The sequence below is a fragment of the Hypanus sabinus genome, chromosome 10 (assembly GCF_030144855.1).
Source record: "Hypanus sabinus isolate sHypSab1 chromosome 10, sHypSab1.hap1, whole genome shotgun sequence".
Lineage (NCBI taxonomy): Eukaryota > Metazoa > Chordata > Chondrichthyes > Myliobatiformes > Dasyatidae > Hypanus > Hypanus sabinus.
The window spans coordinates 91,899,842-91,917,854 of NC_082715.1; positions in this window are offsets into that span (position 1 = coordinate 91,899,842).

The following is an 18,013-nucleotide window of genomic DNA, read 5'->3' on the forward strand; positions in this document are numbered from 1 at the left end:
CCCTTTGGCCTACAATATTGTGCCAATCTACATAAACCTACTTCATGATCAATGTAATCCCTCCAATAAACCCTTCTCATAATAAGATTCCTTCTTACCCAGCCCTTTACTTTTCCCACTTGCTTAGCTTGACCTATCACCTTCTAGACAGTCCTCCTTCCCCTTTTTGTTCTGCTGGCTTCCTCCTTCTTTTCCAGTCCTGCAGAAGGGTCTTGGCCTGAAACATGACCTGCTTATTCATTTCCATAGATCCTGCTTGACCTGCTGTTTCTCCAGCATTTTGTGTGTGCTACTTATCCAAGATCTGCTTAAAGTGGCTACTTTAATAGGTACACCTGTACACCTGCTCATTAATTCAAACATCTAATCAGCCAATCAACACAATGCATAACAGCATGCAGGCATGGTCAAGTGGTTCAGTTGTTTTTCAGACCAAACATTAGATTGAGGAAGAAATGTAATCAAAGTGACTTTGGAATGATTGGTGCCAGTAGGGGTGTTTTGAAGACCTCAGAAACTGCTGACCTCCTGGGATTTTCATGCAGGATTATTACAGAGAATGGTGAAAAGAACAAAAATCATCCAGTGCATGGCAGTTCTGTGGGCAAAAGAAGCCTGCCTTTTTAATGAGAGGTCAGAGGCGAATGACAGGACATATTCATGTTGACTGGAAGGTAATAGCAACTCAAATAACAAGGGGTTACAATATTGTGGCGCAGAAGAGTATTTCTGAACACATAACACATCAGACCTTGAAGTGGATGGACTACAGTAGCTGAAAGCCAAGGAAATACAATGTGTCGATTTTATTAGGTACAGGAGGTACCTAGTAAAATGGCCACGGAATGTAAGCTCCTTTCAAAAGATTAATTTTTTTATCCTTAGCACTTTACCTCATGTATTCTAGTTCTGCAAAATCCATCAAATCAGGTGTAATGATAATGTCTGCTCCACAATAATGAAACTGGAATGGCATAATTCTTCCCTTGTCAGATTTTTTCCCCAAAGCTCAGACACAATATAGCTAAATCTTTCAATGTTCAAAAAGTGACATAAAAAGCATTCAGTTGCTGCAGAATTTCTACAGTCCACTAAATCCTACATTGCTTTAATATTTTGCAAATTAATACTGTCAAGAATATACTGATTAGCAATGTCTGGCAGTAAAACAGCTGCATAATTCTTTTTGTGAGCCTCATTGCTGCTGAAGTTAACTGAAAGGAAACACTTTTTAGTCATTCATTCACACTTTATTTCATTGGAGCTTTAATCAGTCTCCAAGTGTATAAACCATTATCTTTGTAAAACAGACAATTACAAATAATAGCTTGAAGATTAACTATTCATTTTCGTAAAAAGGGATTTCCATCTTTGTTGCACTTGTGCAGATGTCGTTTTAACTGAACAAATGTAATGTAGAGAAACTTGCCCAGTTGCAAGCTATAAGTGTGCACGGATTGGCCTGCCCTGCTACATCCTGCTTCATTCATATCACATGGAAAACAAGGGTTATCTTTCAGCTTGAAGGATGAGCAGAAGGTGGAATGGACACTGAAAGAAAGCAGTAGTTTGCCATGCAGTGTTTGTAAGGTAAATTGGAGTTTATGGTACATGACAATTTAAAGGTTAACGTTATTTGTCACCTGCCTATTGAAACATCAAAGCATACAATGAAATGTATAGATGCCGTCAACGACCAACACAATCTGGGTGAAAGCTGCAAATGTTGCCATGCTTCCAGTGCCACATAACATGCCCACAATGTACTAACCTTAACTCAAGTTAAGGTCTTTGGAATGTGGGAGGAAACCAGAACTCCTGGAGGAAATCCATGCAGTCATGAGGAGAATGTACAAGCTGCTTACAGACAGCTGTGGGAATTGAACCTCAATCTTCCAGTTGGTGCTATATAGCATTATATTAACCCCTGTGCTACTGTGCCAGCCAAGGCACTCCCTCCAGCCAGTGCATTGCTCTGGCACTACTGTAATGTCCAGCAAGTTCTCCTTCTTAGGAGAATCAAAGTATGAATCAGGTTTAATATCACTGCCATAGGTCATGAAATTTGTTGTGTTGTGGCAGCAGTACATGGGAATATATAAAATAAAAACTATAAATTACAGTAAGAAGTATATATAAAGAAAGTAACTTAAATTTGATAGGTAGCACAAAAAGAGAGGAAAAAATACTGATGTAGTGTCCATGGGTTTATTAACCATTCAGAAGTCTGATGGCAAAGGGAAAGTAGCTATTCCTAAAATATTGAGTGTGTCTTCAGGTTCCTGTACCTCCTTTATTATAACACTGAGAAGGGGGCATATCATGGGTCCTTAAAGATGGATGCCACTTTTCCGAGGCATCACCTTTTGAAGGAATCCTGGATGTTGGGGAGCCTAATGGCCATGATGGAGCTGGCTGAGTTTACAACTTTCTGCAGCTTTTTCTGATCCTTAACAGTGGCCCCTTCATACCAGATGGTGATACAACCAGTTAGTGATACATCCAGTTAGAATGCTCTCTATGATACATGAATAGAAAATTGCAAGTGTCTTTGGTGACATACCAATTCTCCTCAAACTTTTAAAGAAACATAGCCACTGTCTTAGGATTTGGATCAATATGTTGGGCCCAGAACAGATCCTCAGAAATGTTGACTCCCAGAAACTTGAAGCTAATGATCACCATTTCCACTTATGATTCTTCGATAAAGACTGGTGTGTATTTCCTCGAGTTTCCCTTCCTGGAGTCCACAATCAATTCTTAGGTCTTACTGATAATGATTGCAAGGGTGTTGTTGTGACACCACTCAACCAGTTGATCAGTCTCTCTCCTGTACATCTCCTCATAACCATCTGAAATTCTGCCAACTATAGTTGTGTCATTAACAAATTTATAGATGGCATTTGAGCTGTGCCGAGCTACACAATTGTGGGTGTAGAGAGAGTAGACCAGCAGTCTAAGCATGCATCCTTGAGTTGTGCCACCAAGGAGGAGATGTTATTTCGATCCATGCAGACTGTGGTCTGCCGGTGAGGAAGTCAAGGATCCAGTTACAGAGAGTGTACAGGGGCAAGGGTTCTGAAGCTTCTTAATTGGAACTGAGGATCTGATTGTATTGAACACTGAGATGTGGCCATTAAACAGCAGCCTGATGCAGCTATTATTATTGTCCAGGTGATCCAAGGCAGAGTGGAGAGCCAGTGAGATTTCATCAGCTGTAGATCTATTGGAGTGATAGGAAACTGCAGAGGGTCCAGGACCTTGCTTAGGTAGGAGCTGATTCTAGGTAGGATCAACCTCTCAAAGCACTGTATCACAGTAGACGTGAGCGCCACTGGACTAAGCTCTGACATTAACTCTGGTCCTTAAACATTCTTTGCATTCCTTTTTCTTCTCAGGCACTCCCAGGTATCAAAGATTACCTTCCTCCATTCCAGGTTTGTGGGTTTTGCAGACCTGGGATAGAAGATGCCTGAGGTGAGTTGTTAGTTTGGAAAGTGGGGTGCTTCTTCTCAATGTATGCAGGGCTTCAGAGTGAAGCTTCTCAATGCCATCCTGAATATGTCTTCTCCATTAAGACCATCGATGATCTGGGAATATTTGTGAGTGGGTGGATATGTTACACTTATTCATTGAGGCTTTGAATCATTTCTTTTATCCTCCTGGTCATCTCTTGATGACTCAGAGCTTGCACGAGATCTAGCATACATTGTTTATTGGAGTTTCTTGAGTATAATCAGAGACTCAGAGATGGGGAATATTGGCCAGCCTCCCTCCTTCTCACTTTTCCCATTCCTCTCACACCTTCTCTTATTTTCACCTGTCCATCACCTCTTTCTGCTTCCCCTTTTCCTTCTCTTTCTTCCATGGTCCACTGTCCTCTGCTATTAGGCTCCTTCATCAGCTTCTTACCTCTTCCACCTATCTCTTGCCAACTTCTTACTTCATCCCCCTTCCCCACCCACCCACCTTCCTCCTCACCTGGTCTCATCTGTTCCCTGCCAGCTTCTACTCCTGCCTTCACCCTCTTATTCTGGCTTCTTCCTCTTTGCTTTCCAGTCTTGATGAAGGGTCTGAGCCTAAAACATCGACTGTTTTTCTGCTGCCGTTGATGCTGAGCTTTCCTCCAACTTTTTGTGTATGTTGCTCAAATGTTCCAGCATCTGCAGAACCTCTTATATGTAGAGGAAGTTGATAATATTTTGCTTATCTTGCCAGTAGATCGGAAGGACACTGAGGGAAATGATTGATTCTCATTTCAGTGTCTTTAGATTTCTATTGTAGGTGAATCAGAAGTGTACAGGAGGGCAAAGTCCATGCTTTTTACCAGATATGTGGTCTTATTCATCGAAAAACACATTTTCTCAAAGGTTCTGGTAATTATGATGAATTTCATTACTGATGTCTGCCTTTGTTGAAAGATGGCACTTGCACTAAGTTCCAGTGGATGAGATTGTATTGTGTTGATTTAGTCAAGAATATTCACATCAAAAACTGAGCTATAATTTCACAGCTCTTGAAAGTGCTCCAGCCACTGACTGTTCATAAGTGTATTTCTATATGTAAGCACTCACACACATGCCCTTGCCCACTCAGGACACTTCAAACCTCCTTCAAATCAACTCCTATCCTCTTCCCATTTTTCCTCAGTCCCTCCATTCAAACGCCACTGTCCCCCCTTGACTTTCCTCCCAGTGCTGATGGTCCTCTCCCTCCTTCATATTGGCTACCATTCCTCCTTGTTCCTCTGCTCCTTTACTGCACTGCCAGATGCATTTACCTTCACCCTCCGGCCTCTTGTCTGTCTCCGCTGAAGATGGTCGACCTTCCTTCAGGCTTGGTTCCAATTGATGATATTTCACCTCTCTTCACTCTCTTCATCCCCCCTTTTACTCTGGGGGGATGAAGAGATTATGGTAAAGACCTATGAATGATTTGGGCATGCCCCTTTGTAACTATCGGCTGCAGGACAATGAGAGTTGAGGGGTTTCTTTAAGTAAATTGGTAAATTAGTTTATTATTGTCACAGGTAACAAGCTACAGTAAAAATCTTGTTTTGCCTACTATCCATAGAGATCAATTCATTACAACAGTGCACTGAGGTAATGTGAGGGAAATATCAAAACCAGAGTGCAGAACAATGTGTTACAGCTCCAGAGAAAGTGCAGTGCAGGTGAACAATAAGATACAAGGTCATACCAAGGTAGATTGTGATGTTAAGAACTGTTTCATTGAACAAGGGAACCATTCAATAATTTGAAAATAAGAGGATAGAATCTGCTCTTCAGTCTGGTGGTGCACACTACCAGGCTCTTGTATCTTCCACCTAGTGGCAGAGGAAGGAAGGGAGAGTGTCCATGGTAGATGGTATCTTTACTGAAGCAGCAAGAACTGTAAATAGAGTCTATGGAGGGAGGGGTTTTCATGGCGTGCTGAGCTGTGACCACTATTCTCTGCTGTTCCTTACGGTCATGGACAGGCCATTGCCATAGTAGAAGCACAATGATGATGCAGCAATTGCCTTGTCCATGACTGTAGGCACTAGGCCAGCATGGACTAGATGGACAGAAGGGTCCCTGTTTTTGTGCTGCGGTGCTCCGTGACTCATAGGTATAATCATGTTGTTACTTCAGTTAATGATACACAATGGTGCCAGTCACCATGTCACCATGTTTCTTTTCACTCCATCTGCCCATCGCCCACATGCTCCTTCCACTGTTGTTTCCATCTGCCCTTGCTTATTTGATTCCATTCCCTACCTTCCTTTCCTATCAGATTTCATCATCTGCAGCCTTGTGATGCCTCCACCGATCACCTCCTTGTCTCTGTCGCTTTTTCCACATGGCCCTCCTCCATCTACCTATCACCCCTCCTCACCTGGACTTGTCAGCTCCTGCTTCACCCCTTTCTCTCAACCCTGTATCCTGGACACCTCCGTTCTATTTTTCAGTATCAATGCAGGGTCTTGAACCAAAATACTAACTGTTCAGGTGCTATCTCACCCACTGAGTTCCTCTAGCATCTTGCCTTTTCAATACTGAACTTGAAGCAGCAGGACATGACAAGTGATTATATTTCATTCTGAAAGTGTGGATCTGAGGCGACAACCTAGATTGAAGTAGTTAAGGGCATAAGAAGAACAAGACATAAATATTCCTTTCAGCTATTACTGTGAACTACCTTTGATTCAACATCGCCTGATTGGAAACACATTCAACAGCAGACTGGAGCAGTTCAAGAATGTAGCTTTTCACCATCTTCTCAAAAGTCTATCAATGATGGGCGATAGGTACAGGTCCTACCTGAGATGTCCTTACCTTATGAGTCAGTAAGATAAATACCAGGTTCACTCAAGATAAATAGCTATTTGCTTGAAATACTGTGTTCCAGATGTTTAACAGAAACCAGAACCTCCAGGTACAAAACAGAAAAATTAAAAAAAAAGTAATTTGAATAATTATATTTCACAATTCATTTTTTAAGCATCTGCATGTTTCCCTGGGCAAAATAGCAACTCATGCACTGTAATGCAAAAATAAGCTCTAATACTCACCCTAAAGCAAAAGGAAATACTATTTTAATTGTAAATAGATATTAATAAGTGGCAGTTCCTATTCCAATGAATTTGGGAGTGAATCTTTGCAATTCTCACCCCCTAAAGGGTGTTGATATTCCAATGCTGATAATGTTCAAGGATGAGATTTATATTTGTGGGTAATAAAGAGTCCAGCAATAATACAGGAAAAAGGGTGCAAATTGCAAAATTCAAATTGCATGGAGAAAAAGGATTAGGGATTCGGGGAAGACTCACGTTTCCAGTTCTCATCTAATTGATTTTATTCATATAAAAACTTTGGTTTTAGTTTTATTTTTTCACTCCTCATGCAATATATTAAAGTTCAAAGTACATTTATTATCATTGCATGCATACATGATACAAGCTTGAGGTTTCAACTTACAGGCGGCCACAAAGCAAAGAGACCCAAAAGAACGCAGGAGAAAAAAGACTGACAAACAACCAATTTGCAAAAATAAAAGATCAAATCCTGCAAAAAGGAAGCAAATTGGATTCAGAACAAAAGTGCGTCCAAAGACATGAAGCCTGAAGCAGCCAGAGCAGGCAACAAGCTCAGCCTCTACGAGTTGTTCCTCACAATAGGACCCAGGCCCTATTGTATTAACATGCTCTGGGGCTGGACCTCACTGCCACACCTTTGCAAATCGGTCAGGTGATTAGATCCATCAAGCCTTGCTCTTGGTTTAGGTGAATCTGCCTCCCCTTTGCTCTGACTTTGCTCCACACTGCTTGCCCTGACTTTGCAACGCTCTCGCACACTTTGACCCTCGACTCGGCCTTGCCTTCGCTCACCTCTCCATTGAGGTAATATTTACCATAAACTTTACCAGGAGAAAGAGTTATTAATTCAGTATTTAGTTTGTATTTGTTGTTTTGTTTGCCACCAGAGGTTTAAGCATCATATACTGTATATACGATAACTTGTGATAAAATTGGATAGTTCAATTTATTTTCCTTCTTTGAAGAACGAATATTGGCCAAGGTACCAGGAACAATGTTTCTACTCTTATTTATTTATTTTTTCCAACTTGGAGATACAGCACCATTACAGACCCTCTCAACTGATGAGCCTGTACGTCCAACTGCTGATTAATCTACTAACCTGTATGTGTCTGGAACGTGGGAAGAAACTGGAGCAGCAGGGGAAAGCCCGTGCAGTCAAGAAGAGAACGTACAAGCTCCTTACAGAGATGAATCCGGGTCGTTGGCATCGTAAAGCTTCACGCTAACCACTACACTACTGTGCTGCCCATATGGAAATCAAGCTGCTTCGTGAAAATAACTTTGCAGAATCTCTGACACCCACCTGAGACAGCAGATGGTGCCTTTGTCTGATAGCTCTAAAGGAACATAATAGTTCCTTACATCCTGATAACATCTTGGATGATAGTTTAATTTGGCATTCTGTTCAGTGCGGGCATTTTCAGCTGAAGGGTCTGTTCATGTGCTGTACTGTTCTGCATTCTATGGGTTCAACTCGTAGATGCAAACATAAAAAAGGCACTTCAGTACCTCTATTTTCTTAGAAACTTGAGGAGACTTGAAGTTTAAAGAAAACTTGACCCATTGATTTCCTTAAGTATTTTTAGACTAGTTTCCAGGATCTACATTCTCCTGTGTCTGTTAAAGCTTTTTATTTCTGTATGGATACACGTACATGCATCTATTTTGTAGCACCAAGGATCAAGCAGAGATCTGGTGAACTTAAAAATTTGTGGGCACTTTGTACTTTTGTCAGATGTGCATGCAGCCCAGATCATTCCAATCATTCTTTCTTGCTGATGACATGCTCTGTGTTTACCTGTTGGGAAACGTGGGGGAGGCTTACCCAGATGCAGGGAAGCAGAGACAAGTAAGAGGTGAGTGATAACTTTAATAATAAACTGCAAAATAATAAGCCACAAGGGGCCTTGATACAAGAGAGAACAGGTACTAAACATCAAGGCAATAAGGTAACTGAAGGCTAGGAGCAACTGGTTGAGGTTGACTGGTTCTATGAGTGAACATGAGTGGCAGGTGACTTCTGTTAGATCATTGGAGATTGGGAGATCTCCAGGCCTGGCAGGACCATTGCTCCTGGCACCCGAAGGCCCAGGACAATTTGGATGGGCCCAGTAGAACTCGACAATGAGCAATGGATCCAACCTGAAACTGGATGGCACCCAAGACCTCTACTCTGGGCCGTACCCTTCCCAGCTGATGATGCACTGTGCATGCCATCCAAGTGGAAATGAGAGCTACGTACCCCCAAAGATTTTAGTGAAGCCCATATTTGATTCCTTTCAACCTTACATGCTTCACACCGTAATAGAATGTGTTCAACTGTTCCATAATGGTGCCAAAACCACAAAGATGTTTTCCAATAAGATGTAAGGGATAATTAAGCATATCATGCCCAATTGTAAGTCAAGTCAATATAATTCCTTCCCTTCTTGTTCTACAGAATACATAAAACTCAAGAGTTTTATGTATTCTGTAAAGGTGCCTCCCCCTATACCTATTATCCCACAAGTTTTGACATAGTCCCCTAATTCTTAACCTCACCAAACCTTAACTTTTGATTTGCTAAGTGGAAGGTCTATATCGGTGGTTAAACGTCTAACAGCCTTTTTAGCTAAACAATCCCCTCAACACCTCTATGTGCAGGGAACTATAAGAAGTGGATACATAAATCAATACTTTGAATTAAAGTAAAGTTTGAAAAGCTTCCAATAGTAAATGACCTTCTGCTGAATCAAACTGCTTCAAGACTCAAATAAGGATTGTGGATGAGAGCTGGGTTTAAATAGGCTGCTGGCAATGCATTGGAAACAAATGGAAGGTGTGACTCCTGTTTATTGGGTGGAGATGGGAAGGTGTCTGCCTATGCAGGCCTGACATTATCAAAATTAGACCAGATTTTATTTGCCAAAACCAGGGTTAGATTTACTTACAACTACTTTTTACTGCATGATTTTTAAAATGTAGATTATTTTTGGAAAAAGTTAGACTTACAAGTTATAAGCTTCAGAGTCAGTGTTATGGTACCAGTATTGCAACTGGCACAGAGCAAAGACTTTGTCCAGTGGAGGGCAGCAGTGCCTCATAAATTGTTCCATTCTGGATGCTCCCATGTTACCACGGTGACTGCCCTGAATGTTCACATCAGAGTAGAGCAAATTAATGGTGCTTGTTTGTTTTTAGAACAAGTGTTTCACTGACATGGTTACAATGAATCATGGTGGAAATGGAATATCCATGTGCTGGCAAGTAATAAGGCATCAGCCATTCTTCATGCTGACTTCCTGCAACTCAATGTCTCACACACTAGCCCTTAAAGAGTTACTTGCATCTCATTTAGCAAGTGAGAGCAAAAATCCGCCCCAATTTTGATAAACGGGTACAAACTTGAAAGGTCTTGCACCACATTAAGCAGTGTACTGGTTTACTGTTTGTGGATTCAGTATCAAGCCACTAAAATGAGATCATAACTCATTGAGATATAATTGCACTGTCTACTTGAAGTTCATTTGCATTTGAATCTAATTGGAATAATGTGAGAGTGCTCAGAATCGATACCATCATCACACTCAGTAAGGCTTGAAACAGTGGATCTCCTGATAAACAGTTACACTACCAAATGTACAACACTAAAGCAGTTGCATTGTGCACACAAGATTCTGCAGATGCTGAAAATATTGAGCAACGCACACAAAATTTGGGAGTAACCCAGCGGGGTAGGCAGCATTAATCGAGGGGAATGAACAGTCAATGTTTCAGACTAAGACTCTTCATCAGGATTGGAAAGGAAGGGAGCAGAAGCCAGAAAAAGGGTCTTGGCCTGAAACATCAACTGCTTATTCCCCTCCTTAGGTACTGCCTGCCTTACCTGCTGTGGTCCTCTAGCATTTTGTACGTGTATGCACATTTCTCTTAAAATTCATACTGTTTAACTGCATCTGTACTTGAGGTGAGGCTTTCCTTTCTAGGACATCTGAAATGCTGTATCACAGGAAATGTGGTGTGGCTTTCCCTTTACTAGTTACCTCTCTCCTACACCTTCCATTCTCCACAACTCCATGCTCATCTTGACCACCCCCAGAAAGCAGAGAGGTAAAGTTTCCTTAATCCTTACCTTTCGCTCTTCCAGCCTCCACATCTAGCATGACATTCGTTGTCATTCTGCCAGTCACAAAGTGATCCCTCCACTAGTCACATCCACCCCTTCCTGGAATTTACAGAGCCCACTGTGTCCATGCCTCCCTGGTATGGCCATTGCTTCCCACCCATTTCTCATCATCTCAGGCACCTTTTCCTTGCCCCACCTGTCCATTCATCTCCTTACATTGGCCATTGGCTACCTCTCCTTTACCTTCTCAGTCCTGATGTAGGGACACAGTTGGAAATATAGAGAACCCTTCACCTCCACACATGCTGCCTGACTCACTAAGTTCATCCAGCAGTTTGTTTTTTGCTCTAGATTCCAGTATTTGTGGTGCCTTGTCTCTCTTAAAAAGAATAGTTAGGAAAGCTAAAGCTGGTTTCTTAGAGTTCCTCACAGCTTCTAGGAATCCAGAACTGTGTCGTTGCGTTATTTAGGAACACTAGGAAGAAAGAACTTGACTTAACTGAGTACTAACTGGGAATGAAAAACATCATCCACGAGTCATGGATCTACACTGACCCTTCAGTCCATCTTGTTCCTGCTGGCTAAGTTGCCTTAACTGAGCGTCCTGCTTGCCATTGATTGGGCCATATCCCCCTGAACCAGGGGTTCATGGATTCCTTGAGTTGATGGTGAAGGTCTGTAGCACAAAAACGGTTGGGAACCCTTGCTTTACACCATTCTGATCCGTGTACCTATCCATAAACACACGAGATTCTGCATATGCTGGAAATCCAGAGCAACACACACAGATTGCTGGAGGGACTCAGCAGATCAGGCAGCGTCTATAGAGGGAATAAACAATCAACATATTGGGCTAAGTCCCTCATCCAGTCCTAATAGACAAAGGTCTTGGCTTGAAACATCAACGGTTTTTCCCCTTTGTAGATTCTGCCTTCCTCTAGCATTCTGTATGTGCCATTCTAGATTTCCAGCATCTGCCAGAATATCTTGTGAACAGTACCTGCCCATTTATCCTTTAAATAGTGTAATTGCACCCACATCTATCTCCTCATCATGGGCAACTCTTTCCACATATGCACCACTCCCCCCACCCTCCATTCTACCTCCCATGTGAAAGAGCTGCCCCACAGGTCCCCTTTATGTAATGGAAAGTAAGAAAAATACAGGCACATGGAGAGAAAGCAAAGGGGTGAGATTGGATCCTCCCTTGCACAGAGCCAGTGAAGATATGATGGGCCAAGTGGCCTCCTTCCATGCCCATGATGTGGCTGTTCCAAGATCCTGTGAATTGTGGAGAAGAATTGAGAATCATGCAGAATGACTCAGCATGAGAAAAGAGTCAGGGTAATTTGAGAAGTGGGAGTGAGGTCATGTTGAACTAATCTAATTGATTTTTTTTGTGTGGGGTTCACTGGCATGGCAGAAGAGTCATTGTCTATTGAAGCCATCTTTATGAACATACAGATGATAACTGACAAGGTTCTGCGCTGGAAGTTACATCAAAACTGAAAGCACATGGAACTGGAAGTAATTGGTTAAAGCAGGAGACAGGTCAGGGATAAATACTTAGTTCTTTGATTCGTAACAGGTGAGAAGTTGTAGTCTCTGTGTCTCAGCTTTTCACAAGACATATTAATGACTACTGAAGGTACAGGGAGTTGTAAATCTAACTCTGCAGATGACACTATGATCAAAATCTCAGTCAAATATGTGAGAGGAAGGAGAACATTCAAGATGGCAAAGAATTCAACGGCAGAGAAATGTGTCATTGTTTCATCATGGACAAAAATAGCAAGGTCAGTGGTAATGTTGATATTATGGTTATTTCTGGTAGAAAAAACATATTTTCTTCATGATGAGAAATGAGCATAACTTAGGAAGCAAAGTTTAGGTGTAATTACACCCAAATCAATTAAAAATGGAGCACCTGAATGAGTAACAATATTTAAAAGACAATTGGATAAGTACATGGATAAGAGTGGTTTAGGGGGATATTAGCCAGAAATTAGCAAGTAGGACAAACTTGTTGGACACCATGGTTGTTATGGGCGAGTTGTGCCAAAGAACCTGTCCAGTTGCTGTATTATCCTGAGTGTTCTTTATGTGAAGTGAATTGGAAGTCAAAAGTGAGGGTCTGGAAACACGGCAGATTCTGGAATCAGGAGCAAAAAAAACCTAACTGTTGGAAGGGAATCAATGGTTTGAAAAGCAATTGTGCTGGAAAAATGAAGGTCAAAGTTTCAGGTCAACAGTCTACATCAGGATTAGAAATATAGAGGGAAATAAGCAGGTGTAAAGAGCATAGGTGTCGGGGGAATGATGGCCAGATGCTGGAACATCCCCCTGCCACCCCACTTCCACTCTTCCCATCTGGAAACAAAAGAACCAGAGGATGACTTACAGATGCAACCTGATGGAGAAGGGAATATGGATGGTGTTGGGGGAAGAAGCTTCGGTGGATAGGTCTGTGAGTGACTGGCAGATGAAATCAGGCAATGGAGGCTAATGGATTTAGGTTACAGGAGGTAGGTGGGGACAGGGAATGGAAAAAGTTACAAAGGAAGTGTGAACCTAGGTGGAAAGATTCAAAATCAGAATAGGTTTTTTTTTTATCATTGACATATGCTGTGAAATTTATTGTTTGTGGCAATAGTACAGCGAAATACATAAAATTACTATCAAGTATAAATAAATAATGCAAAAGAGGGAAAGTGAGCGAGTGTTCAAGAGTCCACAGAAAGTGGGAAATTCAGTGTTCACACCATTGGACTGTGGGTTACCAAACTGAAATAAGAAATATTGTTCTTCTAACCTGCAGTTGGCCTCATCCTGGTGTAACACACCATGAAGTTTCACTGCTAATGTAATGGCCTCTCTGTATTGTTTCACTGCTAAGGTAATGGTTTCTTTGCAATAGCAATGTTTGGGTTATGACTAGAGATAACAGGGCTTTGGTATGTGTGCTATGAGAAAGATATTGTTCTTTCTCGTTGGTCTGGGAGAAGGGATATTGTGGTCTTTTGTCAGGGAGAGATATAGATAGAAGACGTGAATGGAGAGAGTTGGTAGACTGCTGGGCAGAATGGAATTTATTGTATTTATACTGGAAATCAAATCTTCATTTTGTGTGGGTTGCTTTAATTACATCTCACTCACTCTCAGATTTACCTGCTCTGTGTAATGCTCAAGAATGGAGAGGACTGTTCTTTTATCTGATTTCACAAAATGATGTTCAGTTTACATTCAATGATGTGCCAGTCAGTAGATCAATTTTCATTAATCGTTTGGGAGTTCATCACTTAGCATATTGCACTACTTTTTATTTTATTTCAGATGAAAATCTGGACCCGGGTTTTTCAATGAAGGGGTATTACACAAAATTTTGCCTTGGTAATTTTTACGAATTCATGAATTGATAATAGCACACCAAGGGAAATAGGGAAATGGATTTCAAGAAAGACGGATTCCTAGAATCCAAGTAAACAGGGCAAATAACTATATGTCTTAATAAGCAATGGGATTGATGAACAGCAAACTAAACAGTGGACTATGTTAAGAAAGCTATTCAATTTAGCATGAATACTAAATTAGATGCAAGAAGTGAAAAAGAGGACAAAAAGATTGAATTAAAAGAGAAAAGAAGCAAATACAAGTGTAAATAAAGACTAGATCTTATTTCTTAAAAAGTCCAATAATTATCAATTGCTGACAAAATGAGAAATCAGTCTTGCAATAGTTAATCTTTGGGTGTCAGCGAAATTGCTTGGCAGTAATTAACAATTATCTTTCTCTTGAAGGGTTACATGCATATAATTATCAATCCTGTAAGTCTGTGACAAATTTAGTTTGTGTTTACGGATGGACTGGCAGTAATTAGCATGCAGCACTTTGTTAAAACTGTATTTCAACTTGAAATAAGGAAGTTTAACTTGTTGCAAGAAGTTGGAGCACAGCACAGTACCTTCACTGCAAGACATCAATTCCTGTGGTGAGGCAGATAACCAAAGAGAGTTTCTTCAAAGCTAACGGAGGCAAACTTCTGACAACAACATCTGGTTGTTTGGGTTTAATCAGACATATTCTCCTCATCTGTATTTGCACATAAATAACAACAAATGTCTATACTCTTGCTGCTCTTTGACAGGGTAAAATGAACCAAAATGTTATAAACTTTATAGAGCAATTGGCAGGACAATTAGGATCATTAACATACAGTGGAGTCATGGGACACTAGTCCATAACTCCCTGAAAGTGATAACACAAGTAAAAAAATGGTAAAGAAGGCATGCCGCGTACTCGCCTTCATTGGTCAAGGCACTGAGTATGAAAGTTGGCAAATAATGTTGCAGTTATGTTAAAAACTGGGCAGACTACATTTGGAATGTTGTTTGCAGTTCTGATCACCACACTATAGGAAAGGTTTTGAGAAGTTGCAGAAAAGGTTCATCAGGAAGTTGCCTGGATTATAGCACATTAGCTATATTGAGAGTTTGGACAAACTTTGACTGTTTTCTTTGGAACATCAGAGATTGAAAGGTAACCAGTTAGAAATATATAAAATGATAAAAGGCATAGATAGAACAGGTAGCAGGGTCTTTTACCCAGGATTGGAATATAAACTACTAAAGAGCGTCAATTTAAAGTAAAAGGGTGACAAATTAAAAGAGATTCGCAAAGCAGTTTTTTTTCATACTGAGATAGCTCAGTGGTGATAGAAGCTTCAGAAGCATTTAGACAGACACATGAATAGGCATGGAAGAGAAAAAATTGGACTTTATGCAAACTATTAGGTTTAGTTTAATTTGTCATTATAGTTTGGTGCAGATATGTTGGGCAAAATATTTCTAAATCAATATATAGATGTACCAGCTAGGGAGGATGCAATATTAGATCTCCTATTAGGAAATGAGTTAGAACAGGTGACGGAAGTGTGTGTAGGGGAACACTTAGGTTCCAGTGATCATAACGTCATTAGTTTTAACTTGATCATGGATAAAGATAGGTCTAGTCCTCAGGTTGAAGTTCTAAACTGGAAAAAAGGCCAAATTTGAAGAAATGAGAAAGGATCTAAATAGCATAGATTGGGATAGGTTGTTCTCTGGCAAGGATGTGATTGGTAAGTGGGAGGTCTTCAAAGGAGAAATGTTGAGAATGCAGAGTTTGTATGTTTCTGTCAGGGTTAAAGGAAAAATGAATAAGGAACCTTGGTTCTCGAGGGATATTGGAATTCTGATAAAGACGAAGGGAGAGATGTATAACATGTATAGGCAACAAGATGATTACAAGTGTAAAAAGAGTAAGAAAATACTTGAATGAAATCAGGAGGGCTAAAATAAGACATGAGGTTGCTTTGGCAGTCAGGGTGAAGCATAATCCTAAGAGCTTCTACAGGTATGTTAAGAGCAAAATGATAGTAAGGAATAAAATTGGTCCTCTTGAAGATCAGAGTGGTCGGCTATGTATGGAACCAAAAGAAATGGGAGAGATATTAAATGGGTTTTTTGCATCTGTATTTACTAAGGAAACTGGAATGGAGTCTATGGAAACAAGGCAAACAAGTAGGGAGGTGATAGAACTTATACAGATTAAAGAGGAGGAGGTGCTTGCTGTCTTGAGGCAAATCAGAGTAGATAAATCCCCAGGACCTGACAGGGTATTCCCTCGGTCCTTGAGGGAGACTAGTGTTGAAATTGCAGGTGCCCTGGCAGGAATATTTAAAATGTCAATATCCACGGGTCAGGTGCCGGAGGATCGGAGGATAGCTCATGTAGTTCCGTTGTTTAAAAAAGACTCAAAAAGAAAACTGGGAAATTATAGGCCGGTAAGTTTGACATCAGTAGTAGGTAAATTATTGGAAGGAATACTAAGAGATAGGATCTACAAGTATTTGGATAGACAGGGACTTATTAGAAACAGTCATCGTGGCTTTGTGCATGGTAGGTCATGTTTAACCAATCTATTAGAGTTTTTTGAGGAAGTTACCAGGAAAGTGGATGAAGGGAAGGCAGTGGATATTGTTTGTATACATGGACTTCAGTAAGGCCTTTGACAAGGTTTCGCATGAGAGGTTAGTTAGGAAGATTCAGTCACTAGGTATGCATGGAGAGTAGTAAATTGGATTAGACATTGGCTCAATGGAAGGAGCCAGAGAGTGGTAGTGGAGGATTGCTACTCTGAGTGTAAGCCTGTGACTGCTGGTGTGCCACAGGGATCAGTGCTGGGTCCATTGTTATTTGTCATCTATATCATCTGGATGATGCTATCATTTGTCATCTGGATGATAATGTGGTAAATTGGATCATCAAATTTGCTGATGATACAAAGATTGGAGGTGTAGTGAACAGTGAGGAAGGTTTTCAAAGCTTGCAGAGGGATTTGGACCAGTTGGAGGAATGGGCTGAAAAATGGCAGATGGTGTTTAATGCAGACAAGTGTGAGGTATTGCACTTTGAAAGGTCAAACCAAGGTAGAACATACAAGGTAAATGGTAGGACACTGAGGAGTGCAGTAAAACAGAGGGATCTGGGAGTACAGATACATAATTCCCTAAAAGTGGTGTCACATGTAAATAGGGTTGTAAAGAGAGCGTTTGGTACATTGGCCTTTATAAGTCAAAGTATTGAGTATAAGAGTTGCAATGTAATGGTGAGTTTGTAAGACCGAATTGGTAAGACCGAATTTGGAGTATTGTGTGCAGTTTTGGTCTCCTAATTGCAGAAAGGATATTAAAAAGGTTGAAAGAGTGCAGAGAAGGTTTACAGGGATGTTGCTGGGACTTGAGAAACTGAGTTACAGAGAAAGGTTAAATAGGTTAGGACTTTATTCTCTGGAGTGTAGGAGAATGAGGGGTGATTTGATAGAGGTGTATAAAATTATGCTGGGTATAGATAGAGTGAGTGCAAGCAGGCTTTTTCCACTGAGGCCAGGGGAGAATAAAAACAGAAGCCATGGGTTAAGAGTGAAGGGAGAAAAGTTTAAAGCGAACTTTTGGGGGGGCTTCTTCACGTAGAGAGTGGTGGGAGTGTGGGATGAGCTGCCAGATAAAGTGGCGAATGTGGGCTCACTTTTGACATTTAAGAAAAACTTGGACAGGTATATGGATGAGAGGGGTTTGGAGGGATATGGCCCAGCTGCAGGTCAGTGGGACTAGGCAGAAAAATGGTTCGGCACAGCCAAGAAGGGCTAAAAGGCCTGTTTCTGTGCTGTAATGTTCTATGGTTAAAAGGGCAGGTTCTTGTGCTGTACTGTCCTATGTTTCATGTTCAAGCGCCAGAGATGGAAATCTGAAATGTCTCAAAAGATACTGAGAAATCAAAGGAAGTCCTCTG